We start from the raw sequence: 27,814 nt of genomic DNA, 5'->3' as shown, positions 1-27,814 counted from the left end.
GCTTTGCTTTTTTCTATTATTAAACAATTAGATACTTTTTATTATGAATGATTAATCCCCTATAGCAGAAAGTTTTCAAAATTGCTATGTATGTTTCAGAACAATTGAAACTCTTGCTGAACAATTTATTTTTGGAACAGGACTAATTTCCATCCATGCCTCTGCTAACCAATTTATGTCTAAGTTGTGATAAAAAATTTAAATGCTGTTTATAATTTTCTTACTCTGTTTACATAATTTAATTAATGAAGAATCCTTTTTTTAAATAACAAATTTTATATGGTAAAATTAAATTATTCATCATTTTTCAAACAAATCATTAATTTGAATAGTAAGAGTTGTCTATTTGTAATTATTATAAGTCCAGTTGTGGAACATGAAACAAATCTGCTACTGGGGGTTAATCCTTCTCTGATGTTGGACAAGGTTGTTTGTTATTCTTGAAAGAAAATAAGGATTTAATTTAAAAATCCTATACTGTAATAGGGAAAATTCATAATATTTTTTGTAACCAAATGTGTGCATTGTATAGGTTTTTATTTGTTACTCGTGGTTTTTAATTAGTTATGGACTACTTTTTTTTAATTAAAAATTAGTTGTAAAATAAAAAAAATTATCAGACTGGGAATATTATTAAAGGATTTAATATTAAAAATCCCATGCATGATTTATACCTATTCTTATTTTTGCTTTAAATGCAGAATGTCATATTTTCTTAATCCATTACAAGAAATAAACTGCAAAACTGTTTGTTCCTTAGGCCTTGCCACCAGAGATATCTAATTTGTGATAATTTCTCGAATTTCTTTTGAATTAAATTAATTTGTTTTCAGGATATTTTTTTAATAAATAGATGCAAAGATAAATAACGACAGTTGAACTTTGATTATTCTTGCCCCTATCATCGAAATACTTCAGCTAACTGAAGTGACAATTTTTTTTTTTTTTTTTTGCACTAGGCTTTTCCTTCAGCAGAAACATTGTCTTGTGCCAAAAAGTACTTTTCCCGTATATTTATTTTGTTTTATAATTAATTTGCAAAGCCCTGCACTTCAGATAGTTGGGATATCAATTCTTTTTGTCATCTAAAGAAATTTCGCTACCACAGAGGCTATTAGTATTATAGGAATCAAGTTTGTAGCAGCATTACAACTTAATAATATTTTAATTTGAATAGTTAATCTTAAACATGTTATGAATAATCTAAGCTAATTTTATTATAAAAATTTATACACATCTAAATTATAATTTTTTCTTGATAGATTTGTTTAAATATATATATGAGAGAAATCGGAAGAGGATATTAACTCTCTTAATACTGTCACATATTATATAAGCATCTGTAAGGGCCCCATTCTTTCTCCCTAGTCTTGCTTTGTTCAGTTAGGAGGGCATACAGTCTTTGATTGGATGATATATCAGCATTCAAAATTGGAGCTTAGGTGCTGCATCGTACTTAGAATCCCTCTTACACCATAAAATTTTTCCCTCTTGCTTTCAGAAAATTATTTTAGGTGAGAATTATTTTAGAAGAATGCTTTTTCTGGTCCGCATACGGTTTCAGCATTTAGTGTACTGTGCAAAACAGTTGAATAGTTATTGATCTGAGGAATGAAATTTTCACAGCTATTTGCAACCTTAACGGTTTATTAGGTAGACCTAAAATACACCAATTGCAGATAATAATTTAAGGTATCAAATGTGATTTAAAATTATACTTTCCCTGAAGAAATGTAGTCTGTGACTTTTTTAGATTTTTTGACCCTCAAAACAAAGGGGTGTCAATGTTCAAAATATGGTCTAGTAGTTTAGTTGGGATATCAGTTTAAAATTTAACCTCATCTGGGTTAACTTAACCATTTGCACAGGTTGCCTCTAAAGCTATTCAAAAACATTAAAAACTTTTGCACACTATTGGAAAAATTCAGAGGGCCACAGAACAGGGAAAATATAAAAAAAATCTGGGAATTTTATCTGTCTTGGAAAATAAATAAATTAAAGTTTGAGGTACATTTAAGTCCTAGATTTTTTTCAGAAAATTGCTCGTGTGATAATTTTTTAAAATTTATCTAATTCTATTAGCAAGTATAAATATTTTGTAATACATTACTATACATTACATACAAGGTATAACTAAAAAATTAATAATGATGTTTATGCCACCAATTTAAAAAAAAAGAAACTCAATAAAATTAGTCTGAGAAAATTAGATTTTTTTTCTAAGTGTTTGTGGCCACTCTGAACTTGTCTGTCCAAAGATAAATCCATTCTTCAACTATTTTTTATAATTATTTCTGTTGACTATTTAATTTTTAACAATCAGAACATTGAAACCATGACACTAACTAAAATTTTTGTCAAACCAAAATGACTAAAAACTTCTTTTAAATAATACTCATCGCCATATCAAGATTATCAGGTTAATTCAATTAAAAATTTCAATTGATTTAGAATTAACGTCGACTACTATAAGAACATAGTCTCAGAAATATTAATGGTCTTGTGATTTCCAGTTAACAGACAAATAACCGAAGGTTTAACAGAAATGTGTATTAAGTAACATTGATACAGAAACTTTTAACTTCAAATGTAAAGTTTCTTTTAAAAATGCAGTCATAAATTTTTTTGTATGACCCATATACTGCATTTCCTCATATGTCAAATTGACTTAATTTAATTTTGCAACTGTGAGTACTGTCAGACGAGGTACAACATGAAATTGAATTCCAGATAATTCTTAAAGATTAGTGCTTGAGGTTAAAGCAATTAAAAGAAATGGGATATTAGCATTTGATCACTTGTTATTTCTGATAAACTTTTTTTTTAACTTTGCAGTGAGTAATCCATTTAAATATAATGTGTTTATTAAATAGTTAATATGTAGAATATGAAAAACTGGATGCATTTTCAAAAAGTTAGTCTTATATAGACAAATTCTTGCATTTTTTTTTTAGTCGCCAACATCTTCAGGTCTAGAAGCATATTGAAATTGTATTACATTTTATGTAGAAATTTGTTCAAAGCTTCTTAGTGACCTAAATATTCTACTTTTTCTTTAATAAATATGCATCTGTTGATGTTAATTTGTAATTTAAATTGGAGTCATTTATCTAACACTTTTACAAGGTACCCGTGGCCTTGGAAATTACTTTGAGATGAATTTACTTTTAATACTTAAAAATTGTAACATCTTGAATAATTGTAGAAGTCCTTATAAAAGAAAAAAAATTACCTATTGCAAAATTTTATAACGAAAAAATTTTTATATTTATCCATATTTCATGTGTCCTGCTTTCAGAGTTTTTCAAGAGGCCAGTGAGTAGTATTGCTGATCAAACCCAAATATATAACAGGAAATCCAGGAGGCTCTTCACTTTTTAAAATAGCTAACAAATGAATTTTTTGAGCTGTGAAGTTTGAGAAATAGACTATAAGAAAATGATTGAAATCAGCGGATTTAATTAAAATTTCTAGGCTAATGAATTTCGATTGAATATTATAACCCTATTTCTGATTGAATCAGAAAAAATTTAAAAAAGGAAGAAAATACTTTTTTAGAAATTAAATTATGTTCTTTAATTTTAAATTTAGATATTCCTCCTTCTGTTTCAAATTATTATTACTTTTCTTTTCGTTTTAGGAAATTCTTGAATTTTATTTTGTAAATCGAGAAAGATTCCTGTTATGAGTAATTATGACAAGTGTTTTTCTTTACTTTTTTTTTGTTTTGCTATTAGCTCTTATTTTAGTTAACTATTCAACATTCATTTATTTTGTTTAGTCTTTTAATTCCAAAGATCTCAGTGTATAAAGGATGGAAATGACAGTCACTGAGTGTTTTTGGAGTGGAAGAATGATCCAAGTGCCCTTTGTAACAAACAGTCGATGAACAACTCAAGAAAACCTCTCACTTGGCTTCCTACAATGATGCCAAGAGTGGGGACTCCAGAACTTGGACAGTTTGAATTCGCATTTCGAATCTAAGACTTAACTACGAAATGATATAAAAGAAGAAGTTTTTTTAAAAAAGACTTTTATTTTCTTCAGATTAATATTATTTTTGTTACTTTAAATTGGCAGGGGTTTTATCAACAATCTTTAAAACAGGTGCATACGTTTAAAATATTAGGCGCCTAAACTTGAATATCAAACATACAGTGCGTAAAATAAAAAACGGACCACCCTTAATAACTTTTGATCAAATGATCGGATCTTCCCGTTCTAGGACTCAATCTTATTGGTTCGAGGGGGTGACCTCAAATATACTAATTTATTAGTGCAGACGATATTTTAAGTTACGAAATCAGACACAAAAACATACTTTTTCTGAATAAACATACCTTTTTTTTTGACACATTCGAATTTCTTACCCCTAAAGTATGGTCCAAAGTTTGGATCCCTTAATGTTAACTTTACTTTTTATATATTTCGCCATATCTCGAGAAATTTTTAAGCGAATTGAGAAATTTTTGCACACAATTATAAAATTCGTTTATCCAGTGATATTTCCATACGAAAATATAACTTTTAGTGCATATTTATAATTTTTTTAAATAATAATCGAAAAAATTTTGAATTATAAGTTATACAATTTTTCACAGAATTTTAAATGGCGAAATATAAAATATGAGTAGAATGATCGATCGAATAGTCTCAATTTCTCAGGAACTATTCGACCGATTTTGCTCAAATTTTGTATTTTGCCATATAAAAATAAATTCTTCACAATTATGTAAAAGAATGTATATCTTACAAACCAAAATTTTTTCGACTATTATAAATTAAACTAATAAAAAATATCAAATACTCATTAAAAGTTATATTTGCATGGAATTATCTTTGGCTAAATGAATTTTACAAATGCAAATTTTTTTTAATTCGCTTAGAAATGTTTCGAGATATGACAAAATACGCAAAAAGTACAATTAACATAAAGGGGTCCAAACTTTTACAGCTCTTCTGACAAACTATTGGGACCATATATTTTGCGGGTCAGAAATCCGAATCCGTCGGAAAAGAAGGTATGTTTATTCAGAGAAAGTACGTTTTTGTGTCTAATTTTGTAACTTACAATATCGTCTGCACTTATTAATTAACATATTTGATGTCACCTTTTTAAACCTTTAAGTTTTAGAACATAAGATCCGATCATTAGATTAAAAAGATATTCAGGGTAGTCCATATTTTATTTTGCGCGCTGTAAATCTTACTTATTTGTTAAAAATAATGGAAATTTTTTCCTATAATTTGGTGTACTTTTAATTCGATGCTATCGGATATAAATGGTTATATTTCAGTCTTTCCTCAGAGATCACAGTGATAATGCAAAATATACCCTAGTTGAGACAGATTAGAGTTTTCAATGTTTTCATCTCCGTTTTATGCAAATATTTGACTTAGTTTGACTTAAAATATTCATCTCAAAAATGAGTTTATACCAATTTCTTGTAACAAGAGAAAGAAAAAATAATTTCTGTTATAGTATCTCTATTATAAATTTTTGTTCTAAGATTTTTAAATAGGGGAAAGTAAAGCAGTGAATTTTCAAACTTTAATACCGGCATTTTAATTTTCCGAGATGGTTTTTAATGATAGTTAAACATTCATAGCTACGAAATTATACGAATTTTTCTGTCGATTTTCTATTTAAAGCGATAGCTCAATTCATGCTTCTCTTTTTATATCTTGAATTTATAAATTTATTTCAAAATCATTTTGACCATCACTTTATGTAAATAAAATAAACACCTGATATTTATAGGATAGTATTTTTAAATTCTGGCAACAATTGTAATTCGATTTTCATCTCTCTACCACTTGAAAAAATAATTCTCTGAAATAGTTCAAGTTGGGAGATATGAGCATTTTCATAGATTAAAAAAAGAAAAAAACTTTTTCTTTTAATTTTAAAAAAACAAATTATTATTTTCTTAAGCTATTGGAATTATTTAATTATTAGAAATAATTTTTATTTATTTTAATTGAAAATTTTATAATCTTAATTTCAAGAAGTTACGAACTTTTTTTATTAAATAAATTAAGAAATTTTTTTATCATTAACTTCTTCATTAAAATGAAAAATAAATAAATAAATAAAATTATAATAGTTTGAATGTTTTGCAACAGCTTAAGTTTTTTCTTTTTTTTAATTGCAACTATCAATAAAGATTCATTGAATTAGTAAGACCTCTATTTGTGAGACGATGTAATTTTTCGTATGAAATTATGGTGCTGTTCCAAAAACAAAAAAAAAATTGAAATAATAATTACCGAATTCTCGCCAACTTTATTGATAAATAAATTCTAGGAAATAGAGGCATAGTGGTCAAAACTCAAAAAAGCAGGTCAAAACTCAAAAAATTAAATTGCTTGTAAGTATTAATAATTAATGTTTTATAGTCTACAAAAATATGAAATCATTCATTCACACAATATTCTACTTATTATTGTATTATCCATACAAGGCAGTTAGAAGTTTTCCGTATCTAGAACGTGATTTTTCGTTATACACTTCTATCAGGCGTTACTTAAAAAATAATTATACTTTCTTTATTGTTATTGATCTTTTATAATATATGTTTTCAGAAATTTAAAAATCATTTTTCTTCGTTTACCCTATAAATAATTTGTATACTTCAGTAGTTTAAAACTTTTAAGCAAAATCGAATGTTTCATATAATTTTTAAGAATTAATTTTGATTTTTGAATAGAAGATCCCCATTTCCCCCTTCTATTATTACAAACTTAGGAATGATCCATGTAGAACCAGGGGAGGGAAAACAAGAACTGCCCAAAGTTTCCCGAATTGATTTTATTTATGAAAATGTAAAAACAATGATAAATGGTTCAGTAATTTTATATGAAATAATGATTAAAAAATTAAACGTGTTTTTTTTTTTATTTTCATTGAAAATAATAATATATGAAGCAAATATATAATCAATTTCCACTTTGTTTTTGAAACAATATACTTTCAAAACAATGTACAGTGGTTCGAAACTCGGAAAAAGCTGTACAAAACTGATATTTCAATTATAAAATTATCAATATATAAGGGTTTTCGAGATCGCTGATTAAGAATGTAATGTAAGAAATTCAATATTTAAAATGGCGGCGTTTAAGTGCCAAAAATTAAATGTATATTTTATTACTTCTAAATATTACTTCAAAAAAGATTTATTTTTTGTTATTCAATACATTTAAAGTTGGTATGTAACTACTATTCTGCCGTGTTATAGAAAATCAACGTATGCGACAAAAAAATTCAAAATGGAGATTTTTATATGTTTGTATGATAAGCTATATATTGCAACAGAATTTTTTTTTCAAAATTAAATTTTGTTTTATCAGTTTTTTAAAATTATAGTTTGGCTTTCATAGTATTAGCAATAGAGAAAAAAAAAATAATTGTCAAGCTACTTTTCTCGAAATTTATTGTGAGACACATTGTTTTTTCATTTGAAAGGCAGTATACATGTATAATCCAAAATTTATTATGACGTTATGGAGAGTTACAATAAATGATAACTGTATTCTTATGGACTAATTTTTTAAAAAAAATATTGTTTAAATAAATTATTTATATTAGAATATTATATAACATTATTAGAATCATTTTCACAAAATATAAACTAAAAATATACGTAATTATTTTTCATAACTAAGATATTTTACTATGTAAATTGATTTACTGATTTGTTAGTTTTGCCAGTAAAGAAATGTTATTTTCATGTATTATCTCTTTAAGGGCTAATTCTGCCCCATCTCAACAAGATAATGATCTAGTTCATGGGTATCACAAGCTTCCATTTTTAACAGTAGCAGTTTTTTAGTTGCTTCAAATAATTTTTTAAGAAAATTAAGATTTAAAGATTCATATTCTTAGACATTAAATTTAAATAGTGAAATCGCTATCTCATAGTGGTATAGAATTCTTACTAAAGATATTGTGTAACCAATATTGTTGGCTAATTATGAACTAACAAACAAATAACGAAAGTTAAAAAAAGTACTTAATTAAGATCTATATATATTTTTTAAAAGGCAAAATATGATAGGGGAAAAAAAGAAGAAAATCAACAAATTTTGTAACAACTATACTAATAATGTAAAATTTAAAATTATGGCGCAACACACATTCTATTATTTAAAAACAACACACAAAATGCCTAAAAACGCAAACAAATTTATAATTAAGATTTTAAGAAGTAACTTAAATGAAAAATGTTGAGCGTAACTTTTGAAAGGTTTGCAATATATTTATTAATTTTTTTTCTAGACATAGAAGTGCAGGATATTTTTAAAATAATGAAACATGAATCTCATATCTTATTATTTTTTTTAAAACTAGGAGTTATAAAAAATATCTTAAAATGTTTGAAATATTGATACAGTTTATTACATCTTTTCTTTACACTGGTAAGTCATTTTGAAAAGATTCATGCTTAGAACTTCCTGTAAAAATTGAAGCGGTCAATGTTACAATGTACAATGTAACATTTTTACGAAAGTAAGTTTTTTGTTTGTGTTGGAATATCAATCACCGATTATCAAATCCCGGGTAATTTTCTATACTGCCTAAAGAAGAGAATCCAACAATTTGGAAGCAATTTAAACAATCTTTCCGGAATTAACACAGTTTTATGGTTTTTCTTGTAAATGCAAATTTGTAACATTCTCCCTTTTAACATGGACTGCTTCAATTTCTAGTGTTCTTTTGGATTTTTTTCTTTCTTTCTCTCTCTCTTTTTTTGTTGTAAATTTTCTTTGGATGATTTTTTTTAAATTCAAGGGTATGTTTTTCTTATTTTAAGTTTTTTTAAAATTTTTATTTTGAGTCATTTTTCAAGTGAAATTTTTATACAAACGTTGCTTTTGATGCTTTAATAACTCTCAATATCTTCTGAAAGCATGTTTTTACCTTATGTTACTTATTTAAAATATTATGATTTATTACCAATTCATTGTTACAACTTTCATATTTTAACTGAAGTTCCCCGTAAAAGATGTTTATTATCTATCATTGAAAGAGGGTGCGGATGATGAAGATGCAGTGTGAAAACTGTGATGTAATACCTATACGAATTCGGAGTTGAAAAACTCTAAAATCTGGGTGATTTCATTTTAATACCAAATCGAGCATTTACTCTCACTCTAAAGGGTGTAGTTAAATCTTAACTCCAATAAATGAGAATCCTACCAAGATTAGATGCATTTACTCCATTCAAGAATCATTTTCGCCAACTTTGGCGTTCATTTGAAGACCGACATCAGTATTTTGTTTGCAAAATACGAAATTCGAGCGAAGTAGATCGTATAGTTCCTGAGAAATTTAAATTTTAAAAAATTCAGATTCTTAACACTTGATTTCTCAGGACGTACTCGACTTATTTCGATCAAATTTAGTATTTTGCCATGTAAAATTAGAGGATGTAAAATAAAGTAAAAAATTATGTAAATTAAATGAAATGATGATTAAAATTTGTATACTTTACAATTCAAAATTTCTTCGACAATTTTGAAATAAAGTAATGAAAAATATAAATATTAACATTGAGCGAATTGAAATGGAAGAAGAGTAATTACTATTTACCTGAAAAAGAAAATTAATTTCATCCAGTTAATTTAAATCATAAAAAAAAACAATTTCTAATATTTTAATATTTCAAAACCTGCCACTATTATTATAAATATAACTTTCTTGCTAATTCGTATTTTTTTTCCTTTTAGGCTCCAATAATTACGAGTTTCAACATGTAGACGGAAACAGTATTTAAAATAATTTTGTTGGCTTGTAAAAAAAATGAAATTTTAGTTTTAAATAAAAGTAATTTGAATTTCAGCTGACTAATTATTTAAATTTGTAGTTTTATAGCTTTAAAAATTCAAGCACCTTAGACAACTATCTTCTAAAAATACGAGTATGAGTTCCCATAAATGATTTTTACTAACTGTAGATTTTGAATAAGTGTTATTTTAAGATGATTTAATTCAATCAATTAAAATTATAGAAGAATTATGCATTTGAAACTTTCTTTTATAGCTTAACAAAAGAAGCAATTACTGTCGAAGGTTTAATATTAAGAACTTCAGGTTGATAAATGATCTCTACTAGTGAAAAAAATGTAATGATATACTTTATTCTTCATATAATATATATAATATCTTTATACATTATATTCTTTATATAGTGATTCTAAAAATTAATAAACTAGGTGGTCCGTATAACACCTCACCTTCGCAAGTGCTGAAAAAATTTAGGTTGAGCTACATTAGCCTGAAGTGCAAAATGTCGCATCTTTGGTTGATAAATTAATACTTCTAAAAATACAAAAATATAAACTTGAGGTTACGAAATAATAACTTAAGGTAGAACATGGAACACATGGCGTTAATAAAAGATAGCCTTTCCAACTGTTGAAAATACACTTCAGGTTGATTTATAACAACCAGAAGTGTAAAATGGCACACCTTAGGTTGAAAAATATATACCTCTACAAGCATAAAATTATATACCTGAGGAAGAACAAAATACACCTGAGGTTGATTTATAACAACCAGAAGTGTAAAACGACGCTCCACAGGTTGATAAATATATACCTCAACAAGCATAAAATTAGATACCTGAGGTTGAAAAATAATTACCTGAGGTAGAACAAAATACATTTGAAGTTGATTTATAATAACCTGAAGTGTAAAATGACACACCTTAGGTTGTTGAATAAATACATCCACACGTGTAAAAAAATATACTTCAGGCTGATGAGTAATGGTTGAAAATGAAACACTTTAAAGTCGTAAATATCTACCTCTCCGCAGATGTAAAATTAAACACCTCAGGTTGAAACATATATACCTCTGGAGGTATATTTAAGGTATATTTGAGGTTGATTCTGAGGTATTCATTTGCACCCTTTTCAACCTTAACGACGTATTTAAATAGCAACCTCCTTTATACCTTTAATATATACCTCGTTTATACCTCGATTTTTTCATAAGGGCAGACACAAAAATGTACCCTTTCTTGGATAAACATACCTTTTTTCAGAAAATTCAAATTTCTGACTCCCAATATACTGAGATTTGCCACAAACTGGGAAATACGGTCACGAGAGTTTGATCAGGAGAGAGCGTTCGATAGTTTGGACCCCTTAATATTAATTTTAATTCTTGCGTATTTCGCCATAACTCGAGCACTTTTTAAGCGAATTGAAAACTTTTGCACACAAATATAAAATTTGTTTTTCCAAAGAATATTTCAGGCAATAAATAACTTTTGGTCAATATTTATTGTTTTTTATTATTTTATTTAGTAATTGTTGGAGAGATTTTGAATTGTAAAGCATACAATTTTTTTACATTATTTTACAGAAAGTAATTTTGCACGGCAAAATACAAAATTTGAGAAAATCAGTCGAATAGATAATGTGTAATTAAGAGTACAAATATAACAGTTTTTACCGAGAAATTCAGTAAAATACAAATTTTATGGACGCTGATTTTGAAATGTTTTGTTTTCTAAATGATATTGAAATTACGTTATATTTATTATTTTATTAAATTAGAATATTAAATATAATATTATTTTAAAAGCTCATGTTAGATGAGCTTTTAATTAAAATGTAAAGCATAATACACTACCGTGCAATAATAGACAAGACACTATCAGTTTTTGACCTTTTTTTTTAATTTTTCAAAAAATACCTGGAAGTTTATTTTATGAATTTCAAGAGTGTAATAAATTTTAAAAACTTCAGAGGTGGTCTATTAGGGGGCCGGCAATAAACAATGAGCGAAAACAAGTATTATAACATCTTATTTCAGAAAATGTAACAATAAATTTATTAAATCAAAGGACACTTTGTTATTATTTGTAAGAATTGCATAAAATTTTGTAAGCTTAGCTTACATATTATGAAAATATGGACATTTTTATAAAATAAATAAATAAAAACTTTTATTTGTCATACGATTTTTTCTCTAAAACAGCAAAAATATTCAATAAAATAAAAGTTTTAGGAACAATTTTTCATTAACAACAAGCATGTTAAAATTACACACACACACACACACAAAAAAAATCATTTAAAATACGTTTTTAAAGTAGTTTTTTCCCACCTGCGCAGAAAAAAGTATTTTTTCCTAATTTTGCAGTATAATTTTTTGAACTTATTCAAATCTTCTTTTTCCCACGAGTTGCTAACTACAATTCTCCACAAATTTATTTTAAAAAAAATTTCTTTTTCGTTTTTTTCCGGGCATGTGCAATATGAAAAAAATACTTAATACGCTCGTATCTTGCGCAATTTTTAACGATTTATTTTCTGTTCAATTTTAAAATCATTATCTTGTAATTAATTAAAAATTGCTGCAAAACTTTTGCTTAATTTCATTCAATATTTTTAAGCTATAGCAAAAAGCAGTTACAAAATAATCCTCAAATTAGGGCAGTGTATGTTTTACATTTACATAGCTGTAAGAGGACCAATTGTACTCGATCTTGAAACAGTGAAAAATTCTTTTGATTGAGCTATTACCTATGATATGATAAGAAAACGTAAGTTTATATTTAATTCAATGCTTCTAACCTAGATTTCCGATAGACAATTCTTCGTGTAGGAGAATTTATTTATTATACTGGATATAACCTATATACTGATATACTATTCAATAAATATATACTATATACACTAAACCGTCTAGGGGAGGGAAAAAAATCTTAAAATTCGATAAAATTAAAAGACTACATTTTTTGAATAATTTAAATCTTACTTTTGTTTAATTTTAATTTAAGAATTTATAAAATTAAATTAAACAAATTAAAATATTTATATCTATAGCAATTTATGATAAAAAATGTTTACATGAATGTAACGGTAATTTAAAAAAAAGTTATGATATATTTTACAAAGGCGGGAATTAAAACTTTAGTTTTTTGAATGATATTGAATCTAATTTTATCAAAAAATCATTACTTTATTAGCAAAAAAAGTTTATCTTACACATCTCAACAAAATATTAGTATATTAACATATTTACAAGGATCTCTAAAGTATTATATTAAGTTTTAATAAATTCTGCCGAATAGTTTTTTCCTTATTATTTTAAGTCTTACTTTCTTATAAATTGATTACAAGAAATAAATTTCAATTTTAGAAGTAAGAGAAAATCATTAATTTGCTCTAAAATGAATGTTTCAAACAGAACTATTTAATTTCGTCTCAACTTCAGACTGATTCTAGATCTCGGAGTTCTATAGTTATTAAGGTTTATGTCATTAAACTATTTTTAAAAGAAATTAAATAGAGACGCACTAAATTCTTATTCGGCTTTCACACTTATGCACAAGCGTTAATTTATCAGACGCTTAATATTGAATTTGTAAATGTATTTTACCAGGTAAATGCACAAAACACATCAAGTGCATTACGCCGCATATGCGCGCGTAACGTACCAGGTAAAATACAGGTCTAAGTATGATTTTATCGGGTACAAAAAAAATTTAAATACTACAACTTTTAAGAACTCATCTCCCCTTAAACTCTGCTTTCTTTCCCTCATTTCCTTTAACATCGACGTTTATTCACGTGCAAAGTTATTTTGTGATTTATAAGTTCTGATTGAAAAATGGCTGGACAAATAAATTTCATTAAATCTTCAAGAGGCAAAGATATGCTCAACTATAGAGACAATCTTTTTTATTGTCATTCTTCGTACAAAGATGCGCAGTACTGGGTTTGCATGAGGAAATTTTTTACTGCGTGTAAAAAGAAAGTTTCTGTAAGAAATGGCATTATAGTGAAAGAAACTGGATTTCATAATTACTCTGCAGAATCAAACAAAATTGTAAATTTGCAATTTGTACAGGAAGTGAAAAACAAATTATTGCAAAATCCAGAAGTGCCTGTTCCAAACCCAAGTAGCACCTAATATTAGATAACATCAGAAAAATCGGCAAAATCTAACGTTATCTTGCACAACTTCTAATATTAAAAAGATACAAGAGGTCGCTGTTTGCTCAGCCTTATATAATATTAGATTCTATGCAAACTAATATTATCCGGCGTTCCTCATAATATTATTTTGCATTAGTTTTGATTCTATATAATATTAGATTTTGCTTTGCTTTTTATTTTTTTTTTTTGGAGTAAGCAAGAGGAAGATATGGATAGTAGTAGAATAATTCGGCGGTATAATTTTACTTAATTTTCTGTATTGTTGTGAAGCAATGAAACATAGAACAATAGTTTTATGTCATTCCATGCATTATTTACTTAGCAATACAGAAATATTAAATAAAATTATATTAGTGAATTCTGCTACCTTCCATTTTTCTCCTCCTTACTCCAAAGTATATCTTATGTTCAGCTGATTTTTTTTGAATATTTCAAACTTAATTAGGAAATATTTTATTGCAACTTTTACTCATATTTTTTCTTTTATTCATACAATGGGTTTTCCGACAAATTTTATATCATTAATAATTTTCAAGTCTTTAATTTTTAAATGTACTCTTAATTTTTTTTTAAAAACTGAGCTTATTTTATCAAAATCTCAATTTAATTTGTTAGTTCGTAATATATATATATATATATATATATATATATATATATATATCATTATTTATGTTCTGAAATTACATAATAAAAACCGCACTATATAAATGTAAAGTTATATATTTACACTTGAACTAAGCGGAAATTTTAACTTAACATTCCCCCCCCCTTATAATTCTAAAATAAAATTGTTCAATTTTTAAGTTGTCATTTTTTGCAATAATTGACACAATAAAGAACATAATTAAAATATACTCAAATTACTTACTTCAATAGATTTACAAATTTTTTCTTCCACTGAAATTAAACGGAGAAATACTTACGTAACTTTATTTTTTTAGTATTTGAAATTTCATTTAGGAAAACACCTTAAAACAAAACTCAAATGCAAGGTAGAAATTTTTCCAGGGAATGAAACCAGGAAAACAACTAATATCATGAAAATTGCTAATTTTTTTTTTATAATGTTAAAATAACTTTTATGGGCTCATCAGAAATTTTCATCAATTCGATAATTATTTAAAGGTGTTATGTTCTATTAAACTAACAACCTTTGCAAAAAATTTACATAACATTTTAATTTCAAAACTGTCAGTACATTATCTTTTAAAAGTTGCCTTTAGAATTAATGATAAAAATTTGACTACAATCAATTACTCTTTTGAGAATGTTACTGTAACAAAATAGATTTTTGATTCAGACAATTCCATTGCACATTTTTCTCTGATTATATAGTATGCGTTATGACATAAATAGGTTTAAAAAAAAAAGCAGGTGTAACATGAAAACATTTTAAACAGAGCTTTTCTGAAAATAAAATTAGAAAAATTAAGCAAATGCTGGAGTCCAAGTTCCTGGTATAGATGATTTAGCCTTGAAAAAACATGTATTATGCATTTAAAGAAGTTGCTTTCGCAAAGAACCTTATATATAAAATTTTAAACAAGATTCTTCTCAACGTTGATTTAAATTTTCTGTTTTTACAATAATGTAAATAAATGTTCAGCTAAATTTTAAATATTAATATTTACAAAAAATATACAAACCTTTTACAAAGAATATAGAAACCTTTCAGAAGAAAGTTTAAGCATTATTCTTTTCTACATTGATTGGGAATTTTCATTTAAATGTAAATGTTATTCAGCTTAAAGTCAAAGAAATTTTTTACAATTATATTATTTTAAACGTGATAAAAATAAAAAAGCAAACTTTTTGTCTCAAATTACAAATGAACAATCATGTGAAAATTTTCTACATTTAAATGTTATTCAGCTTAAAGTCGAAGAAATATTTACGATTAGAATCATTTGACAATTATTTTAAACATGATAAAAATAAAAAAGCAAGCCTTTAATTTCAAATTTCAAATGAATAATCATGTGAAAATTTAAATGTTATTCAGCTTAAAGTCGAAGAAATTTTTACGATTAGAATCATTTGACAATTATTTTAAGCATGATAAAAATAAAAAAGCTAGCCTTTTGTCTCAAATTTCAAATGAATAATCATGTGAAAATTTTCTATATTTAAATGTTATTCAGCTTAAAGTCAAAGAAATGTTTACAATTAGAACTATTTGACAATTATATTATTCTAAACATGATAAAAATAAAAAAGCAAACTTTTTATCTAACATTTCAAATGAATAATCATGAGAAAATTTCTGAAATTAAAATAATAAAAATACTTACAATTTTGAGATAAACTTTAAAATCAGCGTTAAAAGAAAATTGCTTCCGATATCATGCCGTCTGATTAAAATAATCAAAATTTAAATATATTCAACTGTTTTCATGACACTTAAGCACTCATAAAGATTTGCTAACGTTACATTTTATCAATACAAAAATCGTACCTGACAAATCAAAATTTTAAAATGTTGAAGATTTAATACTAAGTCGTAGAAAAAATTACACACTACAGTAATGCAGAAAAAAAATCTAAGATAAACATAACTATTTCACAGTATAATAATTTTATTGAAAAACCAAACACACTTTAAAATCAACTTCATCCAATTGTAAATGCAATACATTACCTTCATTGTTTAAAACTAACGTCGATAACCTTTTGATAAAACACAAATTAAAAGTACATAACTGTTATTAAATAAAATAAATTTTTTTCTCATGACTTTAGAAATATCTGATACAGTTTGAGCTTATTCATCCAATTGTAAGTCTTTATTTACTTGAAATTATATTTCTAAGCAGTAATTAAAAGCTTTTATGAAATGTTCAGAACATGTGTATACGAAATAAATATAATAATGTGTGTAAGAAAAGTCACATGAGGACTTTTCGCTATGACAGATTTATAGTAGTCCATGCTGAATATCCACACTGTATACATTGACTGTAAGAACGATCGAACTTAGAATTACCAGCTGTCCATCATAATGTGCGATTTCATAGTGTGTGTAGTATCCAACTGTTCTTCTCAAATATTGAATTGGCTCAGAGAAGAAGTTTCTTTTGAAATCAATTTCTTCGTAGTAGGTTTTCTTGAAGATAAGGAGCTATACAGTGGCGTACGCAAGGGAGGGGTTTAGGGGTTTAAACACCCCCCTTGAGCTCAGACAAAATGGCAAAAATAAAAATTTTAGTAGAAATTATGCGAGCTATTATTTTTTAAGACCATATAGTTTTATCTGCCTTATGACTACTTTTTTTTTCTCACGGTATTTCTCAGAATACTGAAAAAACATTTACTGTAATAGGGTTGTACTTTTGAAACCAAATTCACGTGATACTGTTACTGACTGGTTCCTTTCTGTCCTATCAGTATAGTTTTTGAGACTGGCTGTCAATCGCGAGGTCTTTACGCGATGATTCTGGAATCCTACACGTTTAGTCATCTTTGAGACAATTCGAGAATTTTGGAGATGCGGTGAAAAATTATATAAAAGGGGGAACGGAGTACAGTGGAGTTAGTTAGTCAGACTAAGAGTCATCTCTGCCGCTTGTCTTTCGGAGCTTGTCGCTAAATCTGTTTTGATTTATATCAACAAAAAGTTCATTCAATCGCCGAACCCGTCGTCGCCACTATTTCGACTAGTGAAGAAATCAGTAACAATACCATTGGAGATAAAGTGCTCGTTGAAGTTATTCATTCCAGCTCGAAACTTTGAGATCGTAGCATAGCGGATATTTCTGTACCAATCCATATATATATATATACATATATTTGCTGTTCTTGGATCTTCAGGATGTCAAAACGCAAGAACTTAACAATTTTTAATTATTTTGATAATAAACCGCGACCTGAAATTAGTGAGGTGACAGCATCTAGTACCAATGTAAGTTTTTCTGTTGTACAGAAATGTGATACTTCCGTTGAAGAAAACGTTTCTAGCATAACAAAATCTGATGAATGTGAAAGTGACCCTCAAAGTGTTACTTCCCACCCATATGACATTGGACTTTTTTTAGAAGATATTACATTACGTTCTTAAACTTAAAAAATCAAATCAAACTTTAACTAAACTATGTTGTCAAAATAAAAAGTCGAAATTGTCTAGCTGTCTAAATTAGGGAAATAATAGTGCTTTACAAACTCGAATTTCTTTAGTAGTTTCAGAAAATTATGAACACCCCCCTTGAAAAAATTCTGCGTACGCCACTGGAGCTATATCTGAAATTGTAAAAGAAAATTAAATTTACAATGGAAAAACCAAATTTAAAATTACTAAGCAATGAATATTTATTTTAAACTTAAATTATTTCATTTGAAAATGTTTTTAAAAAATTGTAACATCTTTTACAAAGAAATTCAATGAGTAAATTGCGGTATCTATACTTCATCAAAAAATCTTGGTAGAGCCACACGAAAAGCAAAACGTAACATAGTGGCAAGGGGATTAACAAAAGAGGTTTAGCTCATAAACACTCTCAAGCAAACTATCATATGTTAATAAAAAAAAAAAAAAAATTCAAACTGCAAAACTCTTTAACCCCTTTTATTAGAACTGAAAATAAATACTCACTTTGTGGCAAGTCAGCAAAAAAAGTGTGAAATAAACAATTGCTTACTTTCGACCATTGCTTATTTTAAAAATAGTAGATTTCCTTGAGCATGAAAAGCTATAGGGGAGAGTCGGGTAGCCCCGCCCACTTAAGGAATATTGCTTATATTTCTGTATAATATTGAGTAATAATCAATATTTTTGTATGTTTCTATTGTTTTATCATCTAATTAAATAATGCAAAAAGAATAAACCAAAAAAAAAATAATAGTTTAACTTTAAAAAAAATAGAAATTAAAAAAAACATGTTTTTCAGCTCTTTTCAAAATGTGTCGGGTAGCCCCGCCCAGTTACAAAAATTATGTTTTTCGACTGTTTTTTCAGGTGTAAATGAAAATGACCAATGTATTAACAATAGATAAACCTCATTTATCATTTTTATCACAAAATTATTTTATTTATTACATATTTATATACTTTTAGCGAATTCTATCTTTTAATAACAACAAATGTCAGTCATACTTTTTACTTTGATTGCATTCAAATGCTTCCGTAAACTGATTCGTTCACAAATAAGTGAAAATAAATAAGTTTGCGAATAGCTTATCATAATATTTATGATTTCTTGATATTAAATTTAATTTGGATATATCAATTAAATTTTAAAAATATTTAATTTGCATTTTTAAATATATAAATTTATGTTTCATATAATATTAAAACATATATTTGTTGTTAAAAATGTATATAACATTCAAATTTGAAGCAATAAAATAATAATCTTTGCAACCGTACATTTATCGACGAAATAAAATTGGGCAGTGATACCCGACATTCATGTGACCGGGGCTACCCGAAATCCAATTTTTTTGTAAATTTGTAATTGCTCGAACAATTTTTCACATATAAACTTCTTTCTTTGCGCAAATTAAACTTAAGACTGCATACTTTAATGCTGTATGTATGGAAAAAATTATTTTTTTAGTATTAAAATGAAGTTTAATCGAAACATTCAACCAATTTTTCTTCATTTCATGACTACTGTATTCAACATATTTTCAAAACTATTGTTTACCATGTTACCAGCTGCATAAATACTTGAAACTTTGAAAATAATCTTTTTTTAACATAACAATTAATGTCCGATGGCCCATATTGACTTGAAAAAATATTCTATTCATATGAAATTGACAGTGGGCGGGGTACCCGACTCTCCCCTACTGAAATTTAAAAAGAAAAGAAATTAGATTTTACAATGAAAAAAAAATTTTAAAACTATTACACATTGAATACTTAATTGAAACTTTAATTATTTAATTTGAAAATGTTTTTCAGAAATTGTAATATCCTTTACAACGAAATTAAATGGTTCAATTCCGATATCGATACCAGCGTAAGAAAAATTTCGTTAGTGTCATACAAAAAATAACACAATGGGAAGGAGATCAACTGAAAGAATTTAGCTCATAAGCACTTCCAAACAAAGTATCATATATTTTTAAAAAAAATAAAAAATCAAATTGCAAAACCCTTCAACTTCCTTTATTAGACCAGAAAATAACTACTCGCTATGTGGCAAATCAACAAAAAGAGTGCCGAAAAATCTTACACAAATAAATGCTTATTTTAAAATTCGTATAAGTGCATCAATATTAAAAGATGCTATAAGAATTCAAAATCATCAATTTATGGTTGAAAAAACCATGTAGAAGGAGAATTCTTTAACAATTCTCATATTACAAAGTTGTAATATATATATTAATTATATTTTACCACTCCCCCAAATATGTTTACGTAACATTTTTTAAAAGTCAGTATGCATAACATTAATTTTTTTATCGTTTGATTAAATTTTTAGTCTCAGATTATATCTGATAGAAATTTATTTAAAAACATTATTAAACAATAATTATTTATTAGACTAATTATTATTATAATAAATATTTAATAAATGTTTATTAAACTAAAAGAAACATTACAGAATAGGACAAACTCGAAAGGTATAACCCCGGGCAAACATACATATTTTTTTTTTTTAAAAATTGCAAGTTTAAAATCTATTTGGCGATTGCACTTGGCAGGATAGATCACGATACTGAAATATCCCCAAGAAATTTAAATAAAAATGTTTAATTCTTTGTTTTACAATATTTTAGACATGAAATTTTAATACTGGAACAATATTGTTTGTATTGAACGCTAAACATTCTCGAATGTAATGGTTTAAACTGAGGTAAAAGTAGCAGACCATTAATTTTCTAATTGTTTTAACTTGGCTAATTTATTTAAAGACAATTATTTTTATCCTTTTCACTGTTGCAGAAAGACTTTGTCACAGTCGAATTACTTAGCAAACGTTGTTTTACAAGCATATTTTGAACTAATTACATTACTTATTATTTATAGCTAGACAATAAGTTGACAGAGAAGTCAACTACTATGTGCGAACAATAATGATCACAATTCATAATATTAACTGACTTTATTAGATACATGATTTTTAACTAAAGCAAAAACATCATTACTTACAATACTTCTTACCGTTTCATGTAACTATCATTAAAATTTGCAAAGTTTCCAAATAATTACTAAATTATAAATACCTTACGTAATTGGAAAAAAAAGCTGCCAAGCTCGAGCAAGATGGCGACGTACACAAACTTCAAGAAGTTACATACAACTCAACAGTTGAAAAAGTTTTTCGCGTTCAATCGTTCGCAAACTACCACTAATATTATCTTTCGTTTCCTTTGCAAAGGCTAAAAATGATATTTTAAGTAATAATTAATTTATTGTTTTCTTTCATAAATAAATATTTATTTATTAATAACATGGGATAACCTTTCACAAAAATGTGGCGCTGTACCAAAAGTAATGAAATAGATGATTATTTTGAAAGTTCGAATGTTAGATCGAATACTATATAATTTTATATCATATTAGTTCTAATAATAGAAGATAGGATTCAAGAGTTTTGCGTTTTATTAGCACGGCAGTATTATATTGCATCTTTCTAATATTAGATCATATCTTTTTGCTACCTGGGAAGATGTACAAGTGAGTAAATATATCCTATTTCAGTATGATCTAAATGATATGTCATGTTTGTAATGAGATGTTAATATAGATGTTTGTTTTTGTTGGATTTTTTTTATATTATCTACAGGAGTCTGTCTAGATTTTTCTGATAGGTACCTATTTTGTGAAAAATTAGACATAATTTGTGAAAATTAAAATTTATATTAAAAAAGCAACACAAAAATATGGATATATCGTTTCTTGTGGTAAACAAGAATAAAGTTTTAAGAAAAAGTTGTTTGAAACTACCGTTTTTCCTTAAGTTGAATTTGTGAAAGTACCCCTAAACGGTAGTAAATTTGGCCTGAACAGACCCCTGATTCTAGAAATGATAAATAAAATATTGTAACTGTTATGTGAAAGTGTGGTCAATGTTTATAAATTTACATAACTTCAATATCATTTTTTAACATATTTGGTAATTCTTTTTTTTATCGTTATTGAAATTTGAATTGTAAATGTGAAAAGAATTATTAAATACTATTAAATAGCTTACAAAATTAATTTAATTTAGCAAATAGATATAAATCCTAATAAATGATATGTTAGCAAAAAATTTATGTTATAAATTTTTTTTTAAGTAATCAGTAAAATGGATGATGTTGAAAAATCAAAGGTAAAATTTAATCTTGTGAAAATACTATTAAATAAATGATGTTGTAAAAATCAAAGCTAAAATTGAATCTGGTAACATACTATAAAGCGCAAGTAAATATATTTTTTAAAATTTTATTTGGATCTTTTAATAAAAATTATTATTTTTTTCAAATATTTATTTTCATTGCCTTTGAAATAGAGAATATTTGTATGCAAATACGATATTAAAAGCTAAATTAATAAAATTTTTGTTTCATTGCAAAATAATAATAATAATAATTAGTATGTAAGAAAGAAAATAACAGCAACGAAAGAATATACTTTCTTTTTCCTCTTTTTTTTTAATCAAATCGTTTTATAGATCTGTTTATCAATTTGTTTTGAAAACTCTTTATCAAATTTATTTTTTCTAAACAATTTCAAGTTAGTTTCCAGAATAAAATATTTTTTATTAATTTATTAGGAAAAATACGTACCAAGTACTTTAAGCTAATTTACTAATAAATAAATAATTTAAAAATTATATGTTAAATTTCCGCAAGAAAATAAACAGTCCTTTTTTTTAAACTTTACTAATAATCCATTCCTCCGAAAAGTAAATTTCAACAAAAAAAGAAATATTTCATGATATCAGTATTTATTTATTTTTCTTTCAAAATACACGTGAAAATAATTTAAAAAGGAAATTCATAAATAGTCTTCTTAAGAAAACATTTATTTTTAATTTTCAGTAAACAGATTTTTTTTCATTATTAATGCAGAAATTTCTCTTCGTTAGATACTTATCCGGAAATGAATTTTCATAATAACCAAATTTAATACTCAGACATCTCTGTCTAATTTTGACATTACCTAAAAAACGTAACTACATGGTTATCTACTCTCATTTGAAAATTTTTATGCGTCGTGAACGAGAAAACTAATTTAAGACACATTAATTAAATCGAGAATCATATGTATCATGCTTCGAGAATCATATGAATCATATGTATCATGCTTCGTGAGAATCAATTATATATGGGTGATTCTCACGAAGCATGACAATTCACTGTCCCTTGCTCCAAGATCTAATACTATAATACTAAAAGAACTTTTTTTCAAAAAAAATTAATAAATAGCATTGCTGTTAGCATTTTAAAATGACTTTGCACTAGCATTGACTGTTTTGTATACTTAAAAAAGTTAATTGAATATCAAAATGTCATTTTCCTGGCATGTCCCAAACAATATTTCCAATAATAACTAGCTTCAAAACTTCCCATACATTTTTCAAAATCTAATTTTTTTTTATCTTATCCTATGTAAGCATTTCTAGAACATACACAGAGGGTATTGTTTACTAAAACTTCGTTTAAAATAATTTTTTCTGTCAATAATTTGTTTGTCCCATGAAAATCTGTCATTTTCCTGGCTACTTTTATTTAGTGATTTATAACCAAAATAGATAGAGCCAGGAATCAATATCTAATGTTAATAGATTGATTAGATACCCTCCTATCTGAACATGTCTTGTTGCATGAATAAAGAACCAATTTTCTGGCTCAAAATCTATTTCAAAAATTTTTTCAAGGTGAGTAGGTTTTAATGCTGTCATTTTCCTGGCTTCTTGAAATCATTAATAACAAAAACTACATAGATTTATCTGAGTTATTTCAAGAAATACTGTTGTTTTCTGCAGAATATAAACGTCTTCGGCCAAAATATTAAATTAAAGTAAAGTTATATAATATAAAATGGCGGAATTTGTCATTATCCTGGCTGTCATTTTCCTGGCTTATGAATGCCAGGACATCGAAGTGTTACCAGAAATTCTTTTTAACTGCTAATACTGTAAAGAGGGAAAGCAAATATTAACCTAATACCAAGTTTATGTATGATTGTAATATGCTTGGATGTAATCAAAGTTATTTATTTATTTAATGATTGATTATTATACACAATTTTATTCTGTACACATCAGCAACAAAATTTTTTTTGTTTCTTTCTGCAGTGGATAAAAAGAATTCATTTAAGCAATTTATGGTCCATCTAACATAAAGGCTTACGTTGAGTTACTTACTATTAACTTAAAATTACTGTTTTTTAAACTTCTAAGGTAATATGTCATTTTCCTGGCATTCAAGATTTGGTGAATTTCTATTTTATTTTTTTTCTCGAGCAAATGTCAATAAACTACACTGCTGTCTATAAGATATTAATAAGTGTAGCTAAAGAAGTATACAAAAAAAAAAATTAGATTATTTTGAAGTCTTTAAATTTGAAGAAATTTTTTGGTCCGAATTATCATGTTTCGTGAGAATCACCCATATATACAGATGGGTGACAAAATAATACGAACACCTGTGAAATATCAGAAAATCTTTATTAATAGGAAGTTGGACCACCCTTTGACTGAATTACAGATTTAATACGACGTGGGATCGATGTATAAAGGTCATTTAAAGGAATATTAAGCTATTACTCTTGCAAAGCGGCCTCTAATTCCAAAAGATTTGATGGAGGTGGTAATCGGGAACGAAGTTTAGACTCCAAATATTGCCACAAATGTTCAATAATATTTAAGTCCGGAGACTGAGGGGGCCAGGCGAGATGCTCAACTTCATTGTCATGCTCTTCGAACCATGTTTGAACGCACCTAGTGGTGTGGATAGGGGCGTTGTCGTCTTGAAAAATCGGTCGCTCTCCAGGGAATACAGTCTGTACGAAAGGATGAACATGATCCGCTAGAACGCTTCGATAATCATTAGATTTGATTCTCCCATGTAGACTTACTAGTGGCCCAAGACCATGTCAAGATATCGCACCCCAAACCATAATGGAGCCACCTCCATGTTTCACAGTTGGTAAGAGGCATTCAGGATCAAACGCTTCTTTGGGTGATCTTCAGACATAAACGCGTCCGGTGGTCTGAAATAAGGTGAAGGATGATTCATCGGACCATATTACCTGCTGCCACTGCTGTGGGGACCAGCCTTTGTGACCTCTACACCACTGACGGCGCTTGAAAGCATTGGTTGCTGTCACCAAGGGCTTACGAATTGCCACTCTCCCATAAATGTTCGCTGCATGAAGTTCTCTTTGGACAGTTCTTGTTGAAACGGGGTCCTGAAGATGACAGTTCATGTCTGATGTTATCTCGGATAATGATTGCTTGTGTTTTCAAGCTACTACGCGCTGCAAGACACGTCTATCCCTATCATCAAGCTTTGACTTTCGGCCACTGTTTTACTTTGAAGACTTCGTCTTACCTTCTTTCTTGTGTGCTGTCATAACGGCTGATACAGTACTTCTTGCAAACCCCAAAAGGTTTGCTGTTTCCAAGGGCGCCGGCAGGGGGGTGCAAGGAGGTGCACTTGCACCCCCCTGGCAAATAAAATAAAAATTTTATTAAAATATTAAGAAAAAAATTTATTAAAACATTTTTTATTAAAAATATTTAATAAAAAATTATAAAAGATTTTTTATTAAAAAGATTTTAATAAAATATTTTTAAATAAAAATCATATAAAAAACCCTATAAATTTTTTTATTAAAAATCTTCTATTAAAAAACAAATAATTAAGTAATTATTGATACATAACATTTAAAAAATTGATTAATCAAACAAGAATTGTAATCGTCTTGTTTGCTGTCCAAATCTGTTTATAACTTTTTCAATGAATTCTGTGTCATCTTTGATTCTTTTCTTATGCATACTGAGCATGCAGAAACTACTTAATCTCTCGTTAGACATTATAGACCGATTCCATGTTTTGATGCGTAGCATTGTACTGAAAGTGCGTTCAATAGTTCACGTAGTAGCTTCAGTGATGAAATTAGGTGAGAGCAGATTTTTATACATAGTATATATATCAACACAATAAATACCAATGTTAAGCGTGCACAAACACGTTAGTATACGAAACTACTGTTTGTAGTTATTTGTGTTGAAAAGTCAGTAGCTATGCCAGCGCTATCAATACAATTTCTCGTGGCGAAATTTGCAAATACAAGAGTTTCGCACTTTTTTTTAAATATCTTGATAACAATGAAGAAATGTATCTTGAAAAAAATTAACAGATGAAAGTAAAGTAATAACAATATATATATAATAACAATATACATATATATTACCGTTAAAGTATATAATGCAGTTATTTCATAGAATACCTAGTTATTCCATGAAATAACTGATCGTGTCCGTTAAAGTGTATAATATGTTATTAATTTGACACTTTAACTAGTTATTCTATGAAATAACTAGGTATTCTATAAATTAACTAATGAGAGACAGTTAAAGTGTGAAATAAACAATTTATCTAAAATGAAATAACTAGGTATTCTATAAATAAACTAATGATAGACAATTAAAATGAAACAGAAGCAATTTATCTAATTTATGCAGCGTATAAATGGTATTTATTGAAACGTACCATAAAATCATTTTTTACAACAAGGATTACTAAAATGACACTTGGAATTACAAAGAACATTATTTCTAAAACAAAAACATTTTTTAAATCCCTGACCAGTACCTAAACTTTGAGCTGTAGCAACCGACCGGAGCGATATTTCTACATCCGGTACTTCTTCGATTTTAATTCATTTTTGTTCGCAGACACTGAACTGGGATCGGGAATATAATTGTTTTATGCAACCGTTTCTTGTGCCCAATTGGAAAAATCCTTCTTCGGTTATTTTTATGATGATAGCTAAAATAGATTTGGCATCACCTTTTCCTCTGTCAACTTCAGGCACTGGGATACGGACGGTAAACCCCACAATTTTACACTTCAACGGGCTGCAGATCGTTATTCTATGAAATAACTAGTTAAACCATGAAATACAAGAGAGTTTTACACTTTAACGGACACGATCAGTTATTTCATGGAATAACTAGGTATTCTATAAAATAACGGATTTCATACTTTAATGGTAACATATATGGATAATATATATGACGTCGTTGCCGAGTAGAAGGATTAAAACAGGTCTTAGGCCGGGAAGGAGGGTACAAAATTTATTTATTAATTATTAGACAGAGCAGTCATGAGAAGTGTGTAAAAGTGAACACGAAAATTTGCGCTCTTTGGTTATATGTTAGGTAAAATCTTGCAAAATAAAATCCGTAAAATGTCTTAATTTAGGGAAAAAGAGAAATCTTAGTAATTGTAATTGGTTTATGAAATAGGTTGAACGATTCCCACAGAGAGCAAAGGGAAAAATGTCCTGCTTTTAATTAAATGCATGCTTGAGCCAAAAATAGATTTAAGAACAGGATGTGGCTTTTAAAAGTGTGAGAAAGTATTTCGATTAGAATAACATAAAAAGATTAATAGAAGCTTTTTATGTGACACACACACACACACACACACACACACACACACACACACACACACACACACACACACACACACACACACACACACACACACACACACACATATATATATATATATATTGTTAGAGGGTTGCACCCCCTTTCATGCTATTCTGCCGGCGCCCTTGGCTGCTTCTGTCACCGATGCTCTACGTAAACGCGCCCCAACAATCATCCCTCTTTGGAATTCTGACAGGTCAGACATTTCACCTTATAAAAGATAGTTAGATAAACTCATGCAACACAGGTGACTAATGTTGA

At 27.3% G+C, this 27,814-nt stretch overlaps 1 protein-coding gene and 1 long non-coding RNA gene across 2 annotated transcripts in view; one reads left to right on the top strand and one right to left on the bottom strand.

Annotated features, from left to right (window-relative positions):
- Positions 1-16,513: 16,513 nt before the first annotated feature.
- Positions 16,514-21,257, bottom strand: LOC122271462 (uncharacterized). Its single transcript, XR_015430590.1, has 2 exons — positions 21,123-21,257; positions 16,514-18,188 (listed from the first exon to the last, which is right to left on the bottom strand). It is a non-coding gene; the product is annotated as an uncharacterized LOC122271462 (long non-coding RNA).
- A 32-nt stretch (positions 21,258-21,289) lies between these two features.
- LOC107448390 (uncharacterized) overlaps positions 21,290-27,814 on the top strand; it is a 57,209-nt gene continuing 50,684 nt past the window's right edge. Inside the window, exon 1 of the mRNA XM_016063562.4 lies at positions 21,290-21,576. The gene's annotated coding sequence lies outside the window, so the exon portion shown is untranslated. The remainder of the gene's footprint in view (positions 21,577-27,814) is intronic.

Source organism: Parasteatoda tepidariorum, chromosome 11 (assembly GCF_982258835.1).
Source record: "Parasteatoda tepidariorum strain Cologne lab strain chromosome 11, Ptep-v5.0, whole genome shotgun sequence".
NCBI classification, from domain to species: Eukaryota; Metazoa; Arthropoda; class Arachnida; order Araneae; family Theridiidae; genus Parasteatoda; species Parasteatoda tepidariorum.
Note: the sequence above shows the minus strand (reverse complement) of the source record. Positions and strands in the feature narration are given on the sequence as shown.